Genomic DNA, 16754 nt, shown 5'->3' with positions numbered 1-16754 from the left:
GCTAGACTTGTGTTATGTATATTGTGCTTTTCCACCTTTTTGGGCTTTAAATCTTTTGGGAAATATGAGCTGGAAAAGAAAAAGTAAACTATCAATTTTGTCTATAAGTTAGAACTCGAGCGAAAATTAAGTATTTAGACATTTTTTTTTATACCATCTAGTACTACAATCTAGTGATATTCATTTTTTTTTATACGTGAGGAATTTCAAGTTTTTGACAACATTTATAAACTATTATGCCCACCATCTCAGGAATGATGGTAGTATTTTCTTCTTTTTTTTTTATATGCAAATTACAAAATGATATTCAGGAGGGCATAATCGTACTCAAACTTTTAAGTATAAATGTGAATACTTTTAATCAACAATAAGTTCTTAATAACGTTAAAAGAAAATATAAAAACGTGCTTCGGCTTGTGTGTTATACAAAAGTAATTTCGATATTGTTACAATTCGGTTTTATACCCTTCAGAAAACAATCCCAATAAATTAGTCCGACAAACAATAAAATATGCTCATTCATAACAATAACGAGTTGACTAAGGCGAGTTGGAGTCGCCATCCCATAGGGAGTTTGTCCATCATCTATTTTTACTTATCAAGAGATAACATGCCATACAGTTCGTTTCAGGATGGCAGTGAGGAAATACTCCCACATCGTCCAAGCAAATGTTGATTGAATACTTTATATACGTTTTGTCTGAGGAAATGAAGTGTTCCAACCTTTTCGAGGTAATTTCAATTCTTGAAGGCAAATTTTTCAAGATTGCTTGGTTTCTTTTTGCTTCTAATTTGTTAAATTGCTAAACAAAATTGCTAAACTAGAAGTTAATCTTGTTCAGTTATTCTCGTAAGAAAGCATATGAGAACGTGGCACACTACATGTTCGATGAAATGCATCTCAGAATTAGTACAGCTCTTTTTGCACACATGCAAAGCTGTGTAAGGGCAAAAATTTTGAGTCGGAAAAATTAGAGACGGTTGGTGAGCCTGGTTTGCCTTGCTATTTGAGTCGGAAATTCAATTGAAGAAAGAGGTAGAATCAATAAATGTCCTAGTTAATGGATTCTTCTATCCATTAACTAAAGTCTTTGATTCACAAACATGCGCTTTTACGTAATTATTTAGTTATTTTCGCAACACATTGAGAGTGAGTTTCTTTGAAATTTCCCAAAACATCAAGAGTGAGCTTTCTTGAACTTTCGTAACGACTAAGTCAAGTCTCCTTTCACGCAGTTTTGGTAGTTAAGTTTTGTCCTTTCAGTTTGGAATTGGCCGGGTTCAACTGTTTCTTGGGGATTCCTCGATATTTCCCAGTTCTCTGGTTTGGCTCTATGTATATGTATTTATTCAGAGGGGATGAGCTTGGGCAAATGTTGACCTCAGCAGTGAGGTCAGAGACAATATTGGTGCAAGCAATTTAATAGATGTGCTTTCGTTGTCAATGATCAAATAATCAAATAATTAAGGAAAATAATTTATTTGGTAAACATAATTAAGGAAAATCAAATTACCTATATTACTCATAAACAGTCTCTCTAGTAACGGTGAAATTGACCTATTCAATGGGGGAGAAAATTTAAATGTATACAAAATGTGGAACTTCTGTTTACTTTCTTGGTTTGATTGATCATGCAATTTAACAATTAAATATTATTTGATCATCCAAAAAATTAAAAGACATGTCATCGTACTAATCAACATTGAACACTCTTCCTCGCTACGCGCTTTGACCAAAAAGAGAAGATATTCATGTCGTTTTGTTTTGTTTTTTTTTTTTTTTTTTTCGTTTTAAAACTCAAAAACACATCGTACTTCCATTGAGTAGTTGATTCATTCGAAAGAAAAGATGCAGAGGATCTCTGACTGCTCAATGCCATAGGAAAGTAATGAAAAGTTAATGAAAACCTCGATGAAAATACTCACAGAAAAGTAGAGTAGTAGACCAGAAGACAGACGTTTGGGAGCATTTTTGTTTATCATCATAAACTATGGTGTTTTCTCACCATTCTATTTATCATCATTAGATGAGTTTGAAATTTAAAATTCGTGTGGTGGATACATAAATCCAAAATTCAAACTCAACTAACGGTGATAAATATAGTGGTGAACATTACTACCATTTAAGGGTGATGAGCAAAAATGCACTCGAGAGGTTTCAATGAAAGGAAATGATGGAAGAGAGAGAAAGAGTGAAAGTTGTAGGGAAGCCGGCCAAGTGGGACAATGCGAATCAATCCAACAAAAAAAAAACCACAAAGATAATACTAAGGAGACCAAATTTTAACAAAATGATATAGTTGTTGATGATTGAATTATCACTTTTTTTTTTTTAGTCACACATTATTTTATTTGCACATTTGATTTAAAAGTAAGAATAGACCAAAACAGAGGTTTTGGTGAAAGGAAATAATGGAAGGGAGAGAGAGAGAGAGAGAGAGAGAGAGAGAGAGAGAGAGAGAGAGAGAGAGAGAGAGAGAGAGAGAGAGAGAGTGTGTGTGTGTGTGTGTGTGTGTGTGTGTGTGTGAAAGTTGTTGGGAGGCCGGCCAATTGGGACAATACGAATCAATCCAACAAAAAGAAGCCACAAAATAAGCAGACTTAATTGGCAAGAAAATGATAAAAATAGATTGAAAAAACCAGCGTGAACAACCAGCATTCGACCTACTCTCACTCCTGCTTTTAAGTTGGACCAAAAATAATTATTCTTTTTATGGGGCCAACATTGCTTTACTCAATCCTTATTTTTCTTCTTATCTTTTAGGAACATCAATTATCTAGACGGCTTCCAACTACTTGCTCGATAAGACTCTAGCGATTTCTAACTAGTGAGATTGGATTAATTTAAAGCGAACAACCAATGAAATAATGGAGAGAAATTGGTTGAGACTGAAGCATCATTCAGTGAATGGTTTATATACGTTTTGCCTGAGAAACGTTCCAAACTTTTCGAGGAAATTTCAATTCTTGAAGACAAGTTTTTCAAGATTTCTGGGTTTTTTTTTTCTTCTAATTTGTTAAATTACTAAACTGGAAGTTAATCTTGTTCAAATGTTCTCATAAGAAAGCAAATGAGAACGTGACACATCATGTGTTCGATGATATGTGTCTAAGTACTACTCTTTATGCAGAAATGCAGAGCTGTGAAGGGCAAATATTTTGAGTTAGAAAATTTAGAGGTGTTATTAAGCTAGTACAAGTAGTTGACACATTAAATGCCGATTGAGAGGCCCCAAGAGGGGGAGGCCTATAAAAAGCGGTAGAGACCTCCAATATATGGTTCAGACACATTAGAGAGAATAAAGTGAATATATGAGTCAGACACTATTTAGCCTTGAAATCAATATTGAGAGCAACATAATTGATGTAGCTCAGTTTTTAGACGTGAACCACTTGTATTTTTGAGTCCATTTTGTTTGTACCATACTTGACCAATCCCGAAACTACTAAGCACCGGTCAACAGCATACCGTCAAGGACCCACAAGACTTTTCCTCCAACCAAGAGGCCAATCACAACACGACACATGTCGGTATCAGAAGCCAATCACAGCAAGACACGTGTTGATATCAGAGGCCAATCACAACATGACACGTGTCAATGTCAGAACAAGGCTAGAAACTCTCTTATATAAAAAGGGATCATTCTCCCACAATAATACCTAATGTCATTTGTACTAAACTATTCACTATAACTCACTAAAAGAGAGCTTGAACCTATGTATTTGTGTAAACCCTTCACAACTAATGAGAACTCCTCTACTCCGTGGACGTAACCAGTCTGGGTGAACCACGTACATCTTGTGTTATTTGCTTCCCTGTCTCTATTCATTTACATATTTATCCACACTAATGACTAGAGCAACCTAGCGAAGGTCACAAACTTGACACTTTCTGTTGTACCAAAGTCATCGCCGATTTTGTATGTCAACATTTGGTGCCGTCTGTGGGAATCGCACTTATTCCTACTCTCTCTAGCTTTGTCAAGCTGATTTCCACCATTCACACACTTTCTTTCGACCAGGCACCCTTCTCCAACATGGGGAGTGAAGGGAGCCACAACACACAGAACGACACCCCCTCGCACTTAGTGCAAAGCAACGAAAGAAGGAATGAAAGATGTTTGCTTTTCAGGCTAAAGTCGATGAGCTAGAGGCTCAGAAAAACAAGATAGCAATAAAGAATGAGATCCTCCAGGAGCAGTATGTGAAGCTCTTCGGAATGCTCCATGAAGCTAGGCATACTCAAACACACGAACTCATTGCCCCCGGGGAAGTCAACCACCACCTGGGTGCCCCCCAACACGGGGGATCACCTGCCTTCAACATGGATATCCCTAATGGGGAGCAAGTTACTCATCAAGGTGTTGATCAACATGAGACCTCTCTCGACCCAGCTGCTTCGACCCGAAGCAGGAGAAGTGGAGGAAGACACCTTCTTGCAGAAGGAGTGGAATGATCAAAAGCCGTTTATCATGACTGTCGGGACTTCCTGAGGCAACGTTGAGAAAACTCCATCCATATAAGCTCGAAAGTCAATGATCTAAGGGTTTCTGAAAGGTTCAGTCCTCTCCCATGCCTCAAGCCAATTGCCAATCTAGGGAATGAACGACATGTCCTAAAGGAATATGAAGGTACGGGGGACTCGGGGGCATTTCGACAGGCTCGCCCTGGAAGTCAGTACGGCGAGTCCAAAGAAAAATCTCATGCCCTTGACCAAGCTTTCCTACTTCCAAAAGGAGATGGAGACTTATGGAAAAAGGATCCAGCAGTACGTGACTCCACTCAGACCCCCTTGTCCTACAACTCCTTGAGGAAGTAAACAAGTTGAAGGCTTAACGTCAGGCCGAAATACCTGACTGGAACCAACCTAGGCCTGGCCCTCTTACAAGGAGGATCCTCGACACCCCCTCCAAGTAAAGACAAAGCAGAAGCTTGGCTTACAACTCTACACTGGAAGGGAGGATCCGATTGAACACCTTAACCTCTTTGAGTCCACCATGGCATACTGGATGCACACTGACGAAGAACGATGTCTTCTCTTCCCCTCTACCCTCTTTGGCGGAGCTCCGAATTGGTATTGTCGTCTTCCACCTGAGATAGTAGACTTATTTGAGGAACTGAGGAACTATTTGTCTCTCAACACATCTTCCAGACAGATCGCTTGCATTCCGCAGATGACTTGTACACTATTCGCCAGAAGCCAGATGAGTCACTACGAAAGTATGCCGGCCGCTTCAGCCATGAGTATTCTCGTTGCGTTGAAGCAGATGACAAGACCACCCTTAAAGCCTTCATGGCAGGCCTACGCGACTGTTTCTTCAAGTACATGATCAATGCTAACACTTGGAAGACTTACTTTGAGGTAATGGCACAGACTTATAACCATGCCTCCGCCGAAGTAAGGACATATCAAGGGAAACCCCCTACAGCCATCCCTTATCAGCAAATGGGGAGTGGAAGCCAAATCCAACCGAATGAGAAGACCTCAACATTCCAAATAGCAGCGACGCTTCCCCTTGCCCTACCTAATACCTCTCCAAGTCAACAAGCATATCATTCTCAGGGCAAGAGGAAATACTTTCATCCTCACCAGTCTCATTTTAATAAAAATAGTAAGGGGCACTATCGCGATAACCAAAGGTATCACCACGATAATACCCGCCCCCAGGCGGTCAATGCAGTGGGCCAAACACGTGTCAAGAATGGTCCTACCCTGAGGTATGAGACATACACACCTTTGAACGCCACATGCACGGCCATTTACCTCAGTATAGCTCACTTGATACCAAAGCCAAGGCCGAGGGAGCCAGATTTCAAGTCCACGAAGAACACAGGCATGTTTTGTGGTTACCACGAGTATAATGGCCATGAAGGTGAGAAATGTATCACCCTCCGTGATCATATTGAAACTTTGGCACGTGAAGGAAAAATTGACCAGTTCCTTCTTCACCCTCCAAAGGATAACCGCAACCAACGCCAAGTGAATGTGATATATTCCATAAGTGGTGGCACACCCATATCTGAATCTTCCAACAGGGCCATGAAAAACAATGAACGAACGTTGAAGCCTGGCCACCAAGTGTTTCACGTGGAAGAAGGGAGGCAAGTATCAAAAGCCTAACTGGGATCCAATATGTTTTTACCCTGAGGAAGAAAGAGGTATCATCTATCCTCACAACGACCCACTGATTGTGGAGGCTCACATAGCCAACTTTGATGTACGACGAATCCTGGTGGACACGGGGGCGTCGGTCAATATCATGTTTGTTGAAGCTTTCAAAACACTTAATGTAGCTGAACACTTGCTCGATCACTCGGTTTCTCCTCTGATAAGCTTCTCTGGTGATGTTGTGCAACCTTTGGGGAGCGTACATTTACCCTTCACCATCGGTACAAGCCCGTACATAGCCACCATCACCACTAACTTCTTGGTGGTTGACTGCCCAACAGCATACAATGACATCTTTGGGCGCACATGCATTAATGATCTCAAGGCCATGGTATCCACACATATATTGTTGATGAAATTTCCAACCCCCTATGGCAATGGTTACATCAGAGGAGAGCAACTTAGTGCACGGTCATATTACAACACTTCAGTCAAGCAACAACACTTGCATGTACCCAAAGAAACACTTTCTATACATGATCAAGTTATCAAGACCAACTCGGACAAAGCCAACTTGAATATTCACGGTGGTAACAATCAACCTTGAAATCATCGAGATAACTCTTTCACCCAGCAAGCACAACCTGCTGAAGAGTTGGAGAAGGTCTCTATCTCAAAAGTTTATCCAGATCGCATAGTGAAGATTGGCACCACTTTGTCACCACCTATTCGGTTGGCATTGATCTCTTTTTTGCAAGAGAACACTGAAGTCTTCGCCTGGTCATACGAGGACATGCCAGGCATCTCTCCCGATATCATCTGTCATCGCTTGAGTATTGATCCTAAGACCAAGCCGGTGAGACAGAAGCGAAGATCTTAAGATGTTGAACGATATGAAGCAATGAAGGTAGAAGTTGAAAAACTCAAAAGCATAGGCTTCATCCGTGAAGTCAATTATCCAACGTCAATTATCCAATGCAGGGCGACTTATTAAAGATTAGTCAATTCAATGTTCGCTAAACAGATTGGGAAAAGCATGGAAGTTTATGTTGATGATATGTTAGTCAAAAGCAAACATGCTGACCAACACATTGCCAAATTGTCTAAAACCTTCTCCATCCTGAAGAAGTATTGAATGAGGTTGAATCCCAACAAATGCGCTTTCGATGTGGGCTCTGGAAAATTCTTGGGCTTCATGATTAGCCAACGAGGCATTGAAGCTAACCCCGAGAATATCAAAGCAATCATGGACATGGAAGAACCAGTAACCTCAAAAGACATCCAGAGCCTTACTGGCAAGGTGGCAGCCTTGACCAGATTCATCTCTAAGGCCACAGACAAATGCGCTCCTTTTTTCAAAGCACTTAAGGGAAGTAAGAAGTACATTACGTGGACCGATGAATGTGCCGAAGCATTTAAGAACCTCAAAGAGTACATGAGTAAAGCCCATCTGTTTTCCAAACCTGAAGTTGGTGACACCCTAATTGTCTATCTGGCAATAGAGTATGCTCTCCGCTTCAAATTCAAGGCGTCAAACAATGAAGCCGAGTATGAGGCCCTTTTAGCAGGCTTACGTTTGGCCAAATACCTTGAAGTTAAACAAATTAATATCTTCAGTGACTCTCAATTGGTGTTAACTAGGTCACGAACAACTTTGACGCTAAGGATAACTCCATGGCAGCGTATCTTGTGCAAACGCAGCTTTTGCTCAAGCACTTCCACTACCAGATCACCCAAGTCCCTCGAGCGGCAAACAGTCATGCAGACGCTTTGGCTCGCCTCGCCTCAGCAGTAGAAGACAAGATTGGGAGAAAAATTCATGTCGAATTGTTGGCAACACCAAGCACCATGGTCACAGAAGTGTGCAACTTGCAACAGGGGGATAGCTGGATCACCCCAATTTATGAATTCCTTGTTCATGGCACTCTCCCAAATGATAAAGTCCAAGCTAAACAAATTCGATATAAGATGCCATCAGAATGTCCCGCTCATGTGATAAATGTCAACGTTACACAACTATTCACCACTCCCCTCCTGAACCTCTTACTCTTATGATCAGCCCTTGACCCTTCGCCCAATGGGGACTTGATTTGATCGGCCCAATGCCTACAGGAAAGGGCAAGGTCCGCTATGCAATCGTTGCAGTTAACTACTTCACAAAGTGGGCCGAAGTAGAACCCTTGGCAACCATTACTGGGGCAAAAATAGAAGACTTTGTATGGAAGAACATCTTTTCCAGATTTGACATTCCTAATGCGATAATCACGGACAATGGGCGACAGTTCGACAACAAGAAGTTCAGGATGTTCTGTTTTAAGTTCAACATCAACTTATGTTTTGCCTCCCCAGCTCATCCCCAGTTTAACGGACAAGTTGAAGCCATCAACAAAATAATCAAGCGCATTTTGAAAACCAGCTTGGACAAGGCTAAAGGTTGTTGGCCAGAATTTGTACCCTAAGTTCTTTGGTCATACCGCACTTCATATTGGACTTCAACAGGAGAAACTCCATTCTCACTTGCCTTTGGTACAGAGGCTGTTATCCTAATTGAGCTTGAGCAAGCAACGTTCCGAGTCCAAAACTACATGCAAAGTGAAAATAACAAACAACTCACCCTCAACTTGGATCTAGTCGAGGAACACAGAAACCAGGCTCACTTGAGGAATGTTGCCTATAAGCAGCGCATCTCCAACTACTATGACTCAAGAGTCAAACCTCGCTATTTCAAAGTGGGGACTGAGTATTGAAGAAAAGACTACTCTGCGACAGAGTCCCGAGTAAAGGCACGCTTAGCCCAAATTGGGATGGACCGTTTGAAGTTATTGGCATCAGTCGCCCTGGTTCTTACAAGCTCAGGAGCTCCGATGGCAAGACCCTTGGCTATCTATGGAACGCTGATCACTTGAAGTACTATTACAAGTAGACTCACACTGTACAAGTGTTGAGCTACGACCATTTGGCATCCTATGTAATGAAGGCCATTTGGCATCAATTCAATAAAGAGGTGATTTAGACAACTTGGTCCTAACTCCCTTACATCCCTATCACTGAAACACTCAGGCTCAAAGCTTCAACACGAATGCTTACAACATGAAATAAAGTCTAAGTATATGTCAACATGATTTATATCCAAACAAGGGATCCCTTCATGCATAGCAAAACATTCATAAGCATCACTCATGTCAATCAAAATAAACATTATACATTTCAACACATTCATACATAAACATCATACATTCCAACACATCCATACATAAGCCAACTGTGCTTCGAAAGGGTTCAACACACTTTGTGTCATTCGACACTTGCTACAATGTGACTCGACACGTTGCCCTTATTCTCACCAACCAAGTGATGAAATTTGAAGAAAGAACTCATCTTCATGCCACCAACGAGGTGATGAAATGTACAACCTGTACTCTCCTTCATGCCACCAACCAGGTGATAAAATGTACAACCTGTACTCTAATATCATTTGGCAACTTGCCACTCATGCCACCAACCAAGTGAAGAAGGAACTCATCTTCGTGCCACCAACCAGGTTATGAAATGTACAACCCGTACTCTAACATCATTTGGCAACTTGCTACTCATGCCACCAACCAAGTGAAGAAGGAACTCATCTTCGTGCCACCAACCAAGTGGTGAAATGTGATGAAAGGTGATAAAGGAACTCACATTCGTACCACTAACCAAGTGATGAAAGCAACTCACCATTCATTCCACCAACCAGAAGACGAGTGGTACAACTTTTACATATGAACTCCTAGCATTCATAAATAATCAAAAACCCTCAAGCTTTACAACTCAACTAGGGGAGCACTCATGCCTAACAAGAGTTATAAGCACCAACAAAATCTTATTGAAAGCCAACAACGGCTTCAATGCATGGTATACGAAGATCAAGCTCTTTAGCACTCTTACATCTGCTTCAGACATTTCTCCTCTGTAACAATGCAAACACTACAGCTCGTAGAAAGCTTTACACTCTTAATCAAGACTGTTCGAAGCAAATTCAATTTATATGGTTCATCCAAACTTTCGACTACTACAAGGTGTGGCTTGCATCACAATCTCTTGCTTAACAGTGTGGAAACAAAATTTGTATATGCTGTCTCTCTTCCACAAAATTTGTATATGTTATCTCTCCCACATTTTCAAATTTCTAATTTTCCCAAAAAAAAAAGGAAATTGGAAAATTCAACAACTTCAACAAATGGAGGGTAACTACAATTCTCAAAAACTTCACTCTTAATCAAGATAGTGTTAAGCAAAATCAATTCATGGTGCCCAACAAAGCTTCAACCTCAAAACTTCACCTACAAAGCTTCAACACAAAAACTTCACCGCAAGAACTTTAACAAATGGAGGGCAACAACAAATGTCAAAAGCCTCACACACTCTTGATTAAGATAGTGTGAAGCAAAATCAATTTATGCTGCCAACAAAAGCTTCAACAAGTGAATGACAACAACAATTCTCAAAAATTTCACTCTTAATCAAGATAGTGTGAAGCAAAATCAATTTATGGTGCCTAACAAAGCTTTAACACAAAAGTTTCACCTACAAAGTTTCAACATAAAACAAAGTTTTAACAACAAAGCTTCATCAATGGAGAGCAACTACAATTTTCAAAAGTTTCACACTCTTGATCAAGATAGTGTGAAGCAAAATCAATTTATGGTGCCCAACAAAGCTTCAACACAAAAGTTTCACCTACAAAGCTTCAATACAAAAGCTTCACCTACAAAACTTCAACACAAAAGTTTCACCCACAAAACTTCAACACAAAAACTTCACCTGCGAAACTTCAATACAAAAGCTTTACCACAAGAGCTTCAACAAATGGAGGGCAACAACAAATGTCAAAAGCCTCACACACTCTTGATCAAGATAATGTGAAGCAAAATCAATTTATGGTGCCAACAAAAGCTTCAACAAGTGAAGGGCAACAATAATTCTCAAAAGCTTCACACACTCTTGATCAAGATAGTGTGAAGCAAAATCAATTTATGGTGCCGAACAAAACTTCAACACAAAAGCTTCACCTACAAAGCTTCAACAAATGTCAAAAGCCTCACACTCTTAATTAAGATAGTGTGAAGCAAAATCAATTTATGGTGCCCAACAAAACTTCAACACAAAAGCTTCACCTACAAAGTTTCAACAAATGTCAAAAGCCTCACACTCTTAATCAAGATAGTGTGAAGCAAAATCAATTTATGGTGCCCAACAAAAGCTTCAATAAGTGAAGGGCAACAACAATTCTCAAAAGCTTCACACTCTTGATCAAGATAGTGTGAAGCAAAATCAATTTATGGTGCCCAACAAAGCTTCAACACAAAAGCTTCACCTACAAAGTTTCAACATCAAACAAAGTTTTAATAACAAAGTTTCATCAATGGAGAGCAACTACAATTCTCAAAAGTTTCACACTCTTGATCAAGATGGTGTGAAGCAAAATCAAGTTATGGTGCCCAACAAAACTTCAATACAAAAACTTCAACACAAAAGCTTCACATACAAAGTTTCAACACAAAAGCTTCACCTACAAAGCTTCAACACAAAAGTTTCACCTACAAAGGCTCAACACAAAAGTTTCCCCTACAAAGCTTCACCTACAAGCTTCAACACCAAAGCTTCACCCACAAAGCTTCAATACAAAAGCTTCACCTACAAAGCTTCACAGATTAAAAATAAAATAAAATTAAATTAAAAAAAGAAAAAAAAAAGAAATGAGCTTAGGCCTCCCTTTCTTTAGGCCTAACAATTTTCATACCAAATATATATGAAAGATGAATTTTGGGCAACCACTTAGAAAGGAAAATGGTGAAGTTTTGTTTGGAAAATTGCCCACTAGCAAGACACCTCCCTCGTCAACTCTCTCGACCGGAGACTTGGGGGACTCCTAACATATACCACTACACCTTGGTACTCAGAAATTTCGTAACTACTCAGTGCCTTGGATTTTTCAAGTCCCCAACCGAGAAGTTTTCCTCACTCAAGAAATTAAGGGATCACTACTTCAACTTACAGGGTCCACCCAAGAAGTTTCAACATGCAAACTTCAACAAAATAAAAAATCCAAGCTCGGCATCATTGCTCTAATTGAAGAAATCGAGAAGCCTCCACAGCCATTTGCCAACACCGTTGTCAAAGAACAAAGTTTCACCATACCACATCTACTACTTTGTCAAACAGCAAAATTATCCCATATCATCAGGATCGAACATACTCCAGGTTTGACGGACTTGTTTTGACCCTCAAATTCTGGAGTCGGCTCGCTCCTTTGGAGGAAACCAAAAAACCCTCCAGCCCAGTTCAAGAATACACATCTAGAAAGTCAAGTACAACAAAGCACGTGCTAATTCGTCCGTCTTCTCCAAAAACAAGAATACCTCATATCATCTCTTCTCTCTGTTTCTTTTCTTTATCCTTGTTGCTGAATGAGAGACAGGGAGAATGAGTACAATCAGCCGAAACCCAAGATCAACTTACCGATCTGAGATTGATTGCTTGGAACCCTGATTGCTTACCTTGTCTGTCACCTCCTTCGGCAGATCTCCTCGCTTAGAGACTTGGGGGACTCCTACTATATGGTTTGTATTGCACTTGACCAAACCCGAAACTACAAGTAAGTTTCAAATGAAAATGATACATTACCTTGTGCGTCAACACCAACCAAAGATACCACTCCTGGATGAAGGAAAAGTACTTCCAAGAGAAGATGCCACATCTACTTACAGGACAGAGAAGGCAAGTGAAGGCGACACCACACTTCGGTACTTGGAAGTTTCGTGATTACTCAATGACTTGGATCTTGCAAGTCCCCAACCGAGGAGCTTCCCTCACTCGGGAACTTAGGGGAGCACTGTTTGTACCATCCTTGACCAATCCCGAAACTACTAAGCACCGATCAACAGCATACCGTCAAGGACCCACAAGACTTTTCCTCCAACCAGAAGGCCAATCACAACACGACACGTGTCAATGTCAGAACAAAGCTAGAAACTCTCTTCTATAAAAAGGGATCATTCTCCCACAATAATCCCTAATGTCATTTGTACTAAACTATTCACTAGAACTCGCTAAAAAAGAACTTGAACCTATGTATTTGTGTAAAACCTTCACAACTAATGAGAACTCCTCTACTCCATAGACGTAGCCAATTTAGGTAAATCACGTACATCTTGTTTTGTTTGCTTCCCTATCTCTATTCATTTAAATACTTATCCACACTAATGACCAGAGCAATCTAACGAATGTCATAAAATTCACATTTTCTGTTGTACCAAAGTCCTCGTCGATTTTGTGCATCAACAATTGTATTTGTATACGAGAGATCTCTCAATTAGCACATCTATCATACTACTACTAGAAATTCCAAATGAATTGTCTAGTATCAGCAATACTTCCGTCATGGACTTCCCTTTGTGGAGACACGCAACATCGAGAAAATTTCTCTTCTCCGTCTTTCCTAGTCCATCATAACTAACTTTGAGTGAATCAACAACTGTTGGATTAGGAATTTTCCTTAGATTATCTCGTACACTGTTCCATGCATCTTGGCCTCTCGCATACAAAGAAGACCCCAAGGTTTTAAGAACTAATGGAAGGCCTCTAGCATAATCTAGGAAATGCTTAGACAGTTCCAAAAAATCTTCCTCAGGTTGGTCTTTTCTAAGGGCGTGCAGGCTAAACAGCTCATGTGCTTCAGCATCATTTAACACCTCGACATTATGACACAATGTCACGTCATGCTCGACCACCAGACGTTGATTTCTAGTTGTAATGATAATTCTACTGCCCGTGCCAAACCAATCTTTCTTTCCAGCTAGTACTTGTAGCTGGTTTACTTGATCCACATCATCAAGTACAAGAAGAACCTTTTTGTTGCATAAGCATTTCTTCGTGTAATTGATTCCCCATTGTTGGTCTCTAACGTTTCCAGTATTTTCTTTCAAGATTGGGCAAAGAAGTTGTTTTTGAAGACGAACTAGAGTAGGCTCTGTTACAGAAACCTCTCTAACGTTTTCAAGAACGCAGTGAACTTCAAAATGATGGACGATTTTATCATAAACTAGCTTAGCAAGAGTAGTCTTGCCTACGCCACCCATCCCAGTTATCCCAATAAATCGAACATCATTTGCGTCATGAGCTAACAGCAAACTTAGTTGCTCGAGTGCAGAATTAGTTATGACTAACTTCTGTGAGGAATCTAATAGCATGCATGTAGCTTGCACTTTCTTCCACACGCATTTGACGATGTCATCAATCAGCTCTCTTTCACACCTGGAAGGAAGAAAAGCATAATAAGTTAACCAGACAGGGGCACCAAAGCAAGAAGAACAACGAAACATTCACATATGCATGCTTACGTAAAATTCTTCAAATGCCAGCCAGAAATCTTGGATACTTCTCTCAAATCTGCTCTCCATTGGGTCACCTTCTTTTTGTCTTCAGTACTAATGAACTTTTCTTCATCCTCAGAGAAGGCTTTGGCAAAAGACCCCTTTTGATTTCCTACGTCGGAGGGATCCACGTCATATAAATGGGATACAAAACCCTTGCGGGTGTCTACACCTCGGAAACTCAAAAACACATCATACTTCCATCAAGGAGCTAATTCATTTGAAAGAAAACATGCAGAGGCTCTTTGGGTGCTCAAAGTCAATGCCATCAGAACAAACAGTTGTTGTAAATCGGGTACTGCAAACAGTAACTGAATGAACAAGTAAAACGATAGAAGATCAACGAGAAGCACAGTTTCACTCTACTCTTGATTTGTTCTTCTTTGAGAGCAGACCTTCCAACCCAACAACCATTTGCAGATATAAAGGTCCCCTGTTATACGAACACCTATATTATCCAAATGTAAACCAATTCTTACAAATTAAGTGAGTAAAATTATTGACAAACAGAATTTAATTAGTTATATATGTATGTGTGTGAATAAAACCCCAAAATAGACTATAAACAAAGCAAGGTCCAACTACAGGCATGCCAATTTAATTAGTTAAACCCCAAAGATTAGAAAACGTAGTCAACAAAAAAAATCAGGCATACGCGCTTTCTTTGTGATAACTATGGATGTAAGTATATAAATCTAGCTTTCATAGAACCTCTATCTTTTGAACAATGAGCAATTGAACAGTGCCAATCTTTTGATAATTATAAACTTATGTATACAGATCTTTTCATAACAATGGGCAGTTCAAATAACGTCCAGATTCTTTTTCAATAAAACTATTTAGACACACAATATCAAGATATTTGATGACATATTAGATGTGAGCTTTACAATTGCATATTGAACTAATCTGCATCATAGAGTTTGTCAATAAATGTGTTGGTTTTGTGTGTCTAAATTTATAGCTTCACTATTTCGATTAATAAATTGCCTGCATAGTGAGTCTGATAAAATGATATATTATACATGTCACCTAATTAAGTAGCTATATTAAACATTGAGTAAAGAAAAATGTTCAAGCAACCCATTATCTGTAAAAGACTATCCTCTAAATGGCCACAATTGGCAGCACTGATAAGGTAATTCGTATCCCCATGAAAAGAAATGCAGAACGCATATAACCCATTGAACTAAAAGTATCTTGTTTCCCTTTTCCTGCATTTCAGAAATTTTTATGCCTTGAAGCTCAGAAATACAAAGCACCCACAACCAAAAAACAGTTCAAAAGCCAGGAATCGATAACCCATTAAGGAAAAATGATAAATAAAGCAATTGGGAATAAAAAGTTGTTTCATTTGTAACTGATCAGACCTTATACATTTAGTGTATTAGTACTATATAACTGAAAACACAATCAAAATTCATCAACGTTAAACTTAAACGATCATAACCTCAAACAACCAAAGTCTAGGGAACGAAATCTGATACTCATAGTACACATCTCTATGCGTAAAACATTTAAAAAAAATCAAATGCCAGTTATTAGAATGGAAAGTTGAAGTACCTGGGCAAGTTTATCTTTTTATCCGAAGATCATTTCCACTTGCTCTAAATAAAAAGGACAACAACAATTGTCATCTCCACTTTCCCTGCATTCAAAATATCACCACCAGTGCACTTATACAAGGGAAAAAAACATGTGCATCCAATCACCAAAGTTTACATAAATTTCTCACAAATCCATGCCACTGAGTGACACAATAGGATGTTCGAAATCAAAGCAGTTAAGAGTCAGTGTACGCATAAACAATTGAATGTTACAGATGGAATGCAAAATCACGTGGAATGAAATCATCAAATCCCAAAAGAAAATGCTTCAAAGAATTCTTGCGGAATCAAAATCCAACAACCATTTGATTATTAGTTCAACGCAAATCATTATGAAAACAATATACAATACAAACACATATCCATCCGACTTTTTCTTAATTTTTTGAATTTCTGGCCTATGTTTCCTTCTTGATTATATTTCTCTATCAATAGAAAAATGAAAAACAAACAAACAGTTAGGGGTTCAGAAATTTAACATATATTACTATAATTCAAAAGGGCTCATATACTTGAGAGAGAATGATGGGACCACCCTGGGATTCAAACAATTTTTCACTTCCGCAGTCTTTTCTGTGAACCCTTGCATTGCCCTCTGCATTTCCAGAAGTTACATTATGAAATTTT

The 16754-nt window shown here is 39.3% G+C and overlaps 2 pseudogenes across 13 annotated transcripts in view; one reads left to right on the top strand and one right to left on the bottom strand.

Moving 5' to 3' along the window:
- Positions 1-4037: 4037 nt before the first annotated feature.
- LOC148693324 (uncharacterized) lies at positions 4038-6989 on the top strand (annotated as a pseudogene).
- Positions 6990-10570: 3581 nt separating this feature from the next.
- Positions 10571-16754, bottom strand: part of LOC137727862 (disease resistance protein Roq1 pseudogene) — a 6885-nt pseudogene continuing 701 nt past the window's right edge. For 5 of the 13 annotated variants that reach the window (XR_015952263.1, XR_015952268.1, XR_015952267.1 and 2 more), the window contains 4 exons: positions 16640-16722; positions 16084-16168; positions 14488-14968; positions 10571-14401 (listed from right to left, as the gene is read on the bottom strand). The product of XR_015952263.1 is annotated as a disease resistance protein Roq1 pseudogene, transcript variant X1 (transcript). Of the gene's footprint in view, positions 14402-14487; positions 14969-16083; positions 16723-16754 lie in introns of all 13 variants that reach the window. The other 8 variants (XR_015952265.1, XR_015952270.1, XR_015952274.1 and 5 more) reach the window with 4 other exon arrangements.

This window comes from Pyrus communis, chromosome 10 (assembly GCF_041283825.1).
Source record: "Pyrus communis isolate YQ-2024b chromosome 10, ASM4128382v1, whole genome shotgun sequence".
NCBI classification, from domain to species: Eukaryota; Viridiplantae; Streptophyta; class Magnoliopsida; order Rosales; family Rosaceae; genus Pyrus; species Pyrus communis.
This window is presented reverse-complemented; position numbering and strand designations above follow the sequence as displayed.